General features: G+C 56.2%; 1 long non-coding RNA gene across 1 annotated transcript; it reads right to left on the bottom strand.

Moving 5' to 3' along the window:
• Positions 1-587: 587 nt before the first annotated feature.
• Positions 588-2,819, bottom strand: LOC139077172 (uncharacterized). The gene is made up of 3 exons (XR_011529500.1): positions 2,621-2,819; positions 2,268-2,338; positions 588-1,715 (listed from the first exon to the last, which is right to left on the bottom strand). It is a non-coding gene; the product is annotated as an uncharacterized lncRNA (long non-coding RNA).
• Positions 2,820-6,349: the final 3,530 nt, after the last annotated feature.

The following is a 6,349-nucleotide window of genomic DNA, read 5'->3' as shown; positions in this document are numbered from 1 at the left end:
AGCCTCTGTTCCCATCTGTTACATAAGGAGGCCTCTGTTTCTTCATCTGTTAAATGGGGAGAGTATAGTACCAACACGTGTGGGAAGCGGGATAAAGCCATCAGCACAGCAGCCCCAGTGAGGCAGGACTGGGCGCCTTCATTCTCGTTTCCCCAGGACCTCATCCACTCCTGTCCCTATCCCTGGGCTCATGCGGTTGCCCTCCACACTGCCCCCTTTCCATTTCCCTTGGGCAGAGTAAAGTGTCCTTCCCTGATGTACTGGAACACCAATCTTGGAAGTATTTTCATGAAATACTTTAAGAAATAATAATATTAAATAAAAATACATAGATTAAAATTATAGTGAGTGCCCTTTACCTTTCTTCCAGCTTTCTCAAATCTTAATATTTTGCAAAATTTGGTTCCAATGTATTTTTTTAAATTAAAAATTCAATTGAAGTTCCTTATGCCCTCCTTCCCCCCTCCATTCCCCTCCATTCCCCCCCCCCCGCCCCCCGCACAGGTAAACACGCTCCTGATTTGGGTGGGAATCACTGCACGCCATTTTGATGCTTGTCCCACAGACAGATGTCTCCACACACAATGGATGATCGCATCCTGCAGGGTTTTACATTTTATAGAAATGGTGCCGCCCTGTGTGTGTTCTTTGATGCACGGAGCGGCAGGGTGACAGTCCACTTCCTGACCACATCACAATTTGTTTACGCATTTTGCTGACGACCATTAAAGCCCTAAGTTTTTGCTGTTACAACAACATTGAGGTAAACATTCTCGTCTCCTTGTGCACATGCATGAGTGTCTCTAGGGCAGCGTTGTTCAAACTATGCATTGAGACCTATGAATGGGTCAGGAAATCAATTTAGTGGGTGAAAATCAGCATTTTTTTTTTTAAAGATTGGCATCTGAGCTAAAATCTGTTGGCAATCTTTTTCTTCTTCTTCTCCTCCTCCTCCTCCTCTTCCCTTGTCCGCTCCTCCTCCTCCCCAAAGCCCCCCAATACGTAGATAGTTGTGTATTCCAGCTGTGAGTGCCTCTGGTTGTGCCATGTGGGACACCACCTCAGCATGGCCTGATGAATGGTATGTCCACGCCCAGGATCCAAACCGGCGAAACCCTGGGCCACTGAAGTGGAGCACGCGAACTTAACCACTCGGCAACGGGGCCAGCCCCGAAGATCAGCATTTTTAAAACTCAAAATTGCTTAGAAAATATCATCGTGCATCACCAGTCATCAGGGTGACTATTAGGGTGGAAGTTGTCCATCATGGGTGTGGAGTGTGTGTATTCTGGATCCCAGAGCATGCTTATTGAGGATACATGTCAAAAAGTCTGAAAAACTCTAGAGCGAGAACTCAAAAAGTGGAATTGCTGCATCATAGGGAAGATGCTTGGTCAACTTCCTAGAACTGCCAAATTACTCTCCAAAGTGGCTGTTCTAACTCACCCTCTCGCCAGCCACGAGGAGTGTGCCTGCTGAACCACGCCCTCACCAACGCTGGGCACTGTCAGGCTTTTTCACATGGAATGTCTTGATCCCCCCACCACCGGAGAACATATCGTGGGCCATGTTGAATTGTAACCCTCTCTCTCCTTTTCGGCCTCCCCCAGCAGACTGTGAGCTCCTGGACGGAGGAGGCTGTGTGCACTTCTCTTTGGGTCTCCAGCCCAGGCCAGGCACATAGTAAGTGCTTAATAAATCTGCGTGGAATTCAACTGTCAAGGAGAAAGAGAGTGGGGAAAGTACATAAATTATACTGGGAGATAAAGGGAGACTGTGGGAGCCCCAGCTCAGGGTGCCAGGTGTCTGGGTCCCCCAGGTGGGAGGTGGGGAGCTTCCGGGGATGCTCTAAGCAGTTGGAAAGGAGAAGCGATGGGCCCCACCCCTCCTGAGTGGGACACTGTTAAGCTGGAGCCAAATTCAGGCCCAGGAAGGAGGCCACCACCGTCCCCATGGCCACTGGTCTGCCTGGTCCAGGCCCCAACCTCAGTGGCTGGGTGTTTCCCCGCACCCACCAGCCCCACCTCCCAAGGAGCCTTTCCCAGAGGGAAAACGGAATGGGAAGCTCTGCTCAGAAATCCCAAACTCTGGGTTCACAGGAAGCCAGTGACTGCAGGGGCCTCTAGGAGGGGGAACTGAGTGGCAGGGGCTGGATGGGGGAAATTACTTTTCACCATACCTCTTTTTAAAACTTTTGAATTTTGGACTATCCAGATATATAACCTATAACCAAAAATAGATTTAAAAAAAGATGTTCCAAGGCTCACCCCCAAGCTCCAAGCTCCAGCAGGAAGACCTCCTGGAAACCCGCCTCCTCCGCTCTCTATCCAACCCAGGCCTGAGGAGATGAGGAAAGAAGGGTGGTGATGCTCAGACCGTTCCCCTGGGCACAGAAGGGAATGCTGCATGTATGCGTGTGTGCGTGTGTGTGTGTGTGTGTGTGTGTGTGCATGGCAGGGAATAAGACTGAATTGTAGCATAGGGAGGGGCCACAGCTCTGAACCCTAAGCCTCCTCCACCCGTATGCCCCCCCTCCGCACCACTACAACTGCCTTCTGGAGACTTTCTCCCAGCTCTGCTGTGTGACTTGGCACAGGGTACAGACCTCTCTGGGTCTCACCTTCCTTCTTCTAAACAACGTTGACATCACCTTGCCAGACTTCATCCTTGGCTCTGACTGTTCTTCAAGCTCTTTCTGGCCCTCCCCGACTGTGATGGGGAGGGGTAGGAGCAATCCCCTGCCCGTGCTTTCTGTGCCTTCTCAGGGTGTGGGGCCGATAACAGGGAGTTCCCAAGGGCTTCCTCTGCCCCTCGCTCCTGATAGGCAGCGGGGCCAGGAGGGGCGGGGCAGAGCCGGGCCAGAAGGGCTGACTCAGTGCAGCAGCCACCCAGCCTGGTCACCCGCCGTGGGTGGGGTGCCAGCCCAGGCCCGCTGGGGTTCCCAGAGAATTCCTTCCCCATGCCATAAGCTGCCCTGGGCGGGCACCCCAGCCCACAGCAACCACTTAGCCACAGCCAGGGCTGCCCGTCCCAGGAGCCCTCATGCACAGTCACACACAAACACTCTCACACTCACAACACTCTCGCGTGCACACACACTCTCCCTCATACACTCTCATCCTCACACTCACACCCACTCACCCTCCCGGAAGCCTGAGAGGAGACACAACTTGTTCTGTTGGCCTTCCCAGCTCCACACCGCCCCCCGCCCCCGGCCCCAGTGCCCTATCTATTGATTTCAGACATTGCTGACCACTTAGCACATGCAAGGGACCAGAGAGGAAACAGCCTGCCCAGCCACGGCCAGCAAACCCCACACGTGGTCCTGCTTTCATGAAGAAAGAGATAAAAAAGTCTGCTGCTAGGATTCCCCCCGGGTCACAGTAGAAAGACTGAGGGCCCCCCCACCACTTCTAATTTTGGCCTCTTGAGCGAGCAGCCCCCTGGTTGTGGGGTCCTGAAACCGAAGGGCCCAATTATTCCAGGTCCTTCCTCCTCCTCTCCCCCGAGCGCTGGCCAGCAGGTGAGGTGTGACCCCTCCCCAGGCACCTTTACGGACAGTGAAAAGCAGAATCCGGGAGCAGGACCCCTGCGGCCTGGCTCTGACCGCTCACCAGCTGTACAGAGAAGCTCTCTGTCCCAGGTTCTCTGGGCCTCAGTGTTCTCATGTGTAAAATGAGAATACAGAGCCGTGTTAGTAAGATCCTGGCAGGAAACTGGCAACACGTCCCCAGTGGGTGATTAAAGGGAGGTTAGTGAATAGATCGACTTGCAGACGGGTGGACAGGCGTAAGGGACCCAACGAGGGATGGCGCAGCACCCTGGAGCCAGCCACTGCAGAGAGCTGTTACCACCCTAGGCCTCAGAAAGGAGCCGCTGGAACAAACACCCCGACCTCTCTCCCTTCCTGCCCTGCAGTCCCTCACCCGTGCCTGCCATTGGCTCAGAGGGCAAGGCAGCCTGGGTCAGCCAGGCCGTAGAGGCCGGCCTCCCGGGACACAGAGCAAGCACAGAAGAGTGGACGGCGGATCTGGGGGCGGTGAATGGAGACTGTCTAACATAAGTGACTACTTTGTAAAGCACTTAGCCCAGTCAGCACATGTTCTCTGTGATTGTCTCTGTTTGCATAGTCCTCAGAGTTCTCAACAACGAGAAGTGCTTGTAGATTTAAAGAAAGGACAATCTAATGGTGGAATTTTGTTTTAGAGGATGACCAAGGAGGGGACGTTGATGAGGCAGATTTTATTGAGATCTCCCCCAATGAGGCTTCGGAATCCCCTCCCCAGTCATCAGGTACTGAGTGCCTGTCACACCCACGGGCCCGGAGGAGGAAGTACAGGGGGCTAGGCTGGGCTGTGATCCCCCCACACTGAGTTCTGAGTCAGATTGGGGGAGTGGAGGTTACAGTGGAGGCTGTCTGATTACAGTTCCAGGACACCCTGTGAGGTCACCCCATCCTGATGTCTAGGTCAGGACCTTGGCAGGAGCCACCAAGAAGAAGGGAGGCCTCTGGGGATCCTGTCTCTACCACACTCAGAAAGGGGAGGCCGCACGGGCCTCTGTGAGTGTGCCCAGACCTCCACACCTCACCTGCCAACAAGGGAGGCAGGTTAGGAGCAGGGGGGACATCGGCCCTGTGATCCTGTTGGGAAAGGGGACTAGCAGGAAAAACCTCCCCGGGGCCAGGGCCAGGGCCAGGCAGGAGCAGCCTTTGTCTGGCAGGAGACCAACAGGATGACGTCAAGTCCACCTGGGCTGGGCCCTGGCCTCCAGCCACGCCCCACACCCACCTTGGCAGGACGGAGGCCCCGCGAACTGGCCCTTGCCTGGGCTGCCCGGCCAAAGCTGGGAATGGCTGAAATATAGGGGTCCACCTGCCAAACAGGGCCTGCTCCTCTGCCAGGTTTGCCAGCCTCTGCTTCTGGATCATTCAGAAGGAAGAGGTTGTGCAGTGAGGGGTGTGCATGCCCTTCCGAGGGGGCAGGGAGGGGTCACAGCTGAGGCGCTCTGGAGGGGAGAGGGAGAGAAAGGCCTGCTGTTTGCCCAGGAGCTGAGCAGACACTGGGGCCCTTGTCTTGGGGCAGCGGGGGAGGCTGCTGGCCAGATGGAGAAAGGGGGGGGATTCCTGGGCTGAGCGCAGCCTCTTCCTCCCACACCCCCACCAAGCTCCTGGGCCAGCTGGGAGGAAGAGAGGAGCCTCTCTGAGGCCTGGGGCAGCGCAGCCCCCCTCCCACCCAGACAGCAGAGCTTCTGGAAGCAGCCCTGGGATGCTCAGAAGCACCCCAAGGTGCTGCTTTCCTGAGGCCCAGATGCTGCGGAGCCCGTCTGGGTCTGGACCTTCAAGGCTGGGCGGGCTTTCCTCTGGAAGGGGTGCTCCTGGTCTGCCATGAGCAAGCCCAGCCCCGGACCTTTGGGGCACGCAGTCTGGTGAGGGGAGCTGCATCCAGTCCCTTGACAAATAGAGAGTCTGTGCTGTGTGCCTGGCACTCTCCAGGGTGGGAGGGGGAGGGCTCCCTGCTGGCCTGGGCACCTGGTGGCTGTGGCCCGTCCCCTGCCCAGCCCCTGACCCCAGCGGGCCTCTGACAGACATAGGTTGGGCCAAGCTGAACCTCAGCGACTCCTTCCTTTTGTTGGCATGCTGTCATTCTACGCCCCCTTCCTAAATGTAGCCACTCCCAGGAGCGGCCCCCCCTCCTCAGCCAGCCCTCAGCGTTTGTCCAGGGTTGATCAGGGACAGCAGGGAGGAAGGGGAGCAGGGAGGAAGGCGCCCAGAGGCAAGTGTCTTGGGGTGGGAGCCAGAAAGGGGAAGCTGACAGCAACCATCACTGCCAACACCTGTTGTCCACCCCTAGGTGGCGCTGTGGCTGCATTAGTGCGCTTAGTCTGGCCTCAGCCCTGTTCCCATTTTACAGATGAGGAAACTGAGGCTCACAGAGCAGCTGAGGGGACTTGAGGGCATCAAACGGCTAGTGGATCATTCCCATTCCACAGATAGGGAACGGAAACTCAGCTCTCTAACGGGCTGGTGGAGGTTGTACGGCGAGGAAGGTGTCCCCATTTTGCAGATGAGGAAAGCTCAGGGAGGTGCAGGGTCCTGGTCAACGTCACACAGCTAACAAGCGACAGAGGTGGGACTCAAACTAAGACGTGCCTGACCTCAGAACCTGCTGGCTTAGTCTTCACTCTGCAGGAGGGTCCCAGACCGGGAATCTGGGAGGGGAACCTGGGTCACTCAGGAATTATGCCTGGTAGAGGGCTGTCCCTTTGCCCTCACAGACCCTACCCCGAACTCCTCCTCGGTGGTGGCTGGGAGGAGCTCCCTCCACCCTGAGCCAGGTGGGCCTCTGCA

This window comes from Equus przewalskii, chromosome 19 (genome assembly GCF_037783145.1).
Source record: "Equus przewalskii isolate Varuska chromosome 19, EquPr2, whole genome shotgun sequence".
In the NCBI taxonomy this organism is placed as follows: Eukaryota; Metazoa; Chordata; class Mammalia; order Perissodactyla; family Equidae; genus Equus; species Equus przewalskii.
Note: the sequence above shows the minus strand (reverse complement) of the source record. Positions and strands in the feature narration are given on the sequence as shown.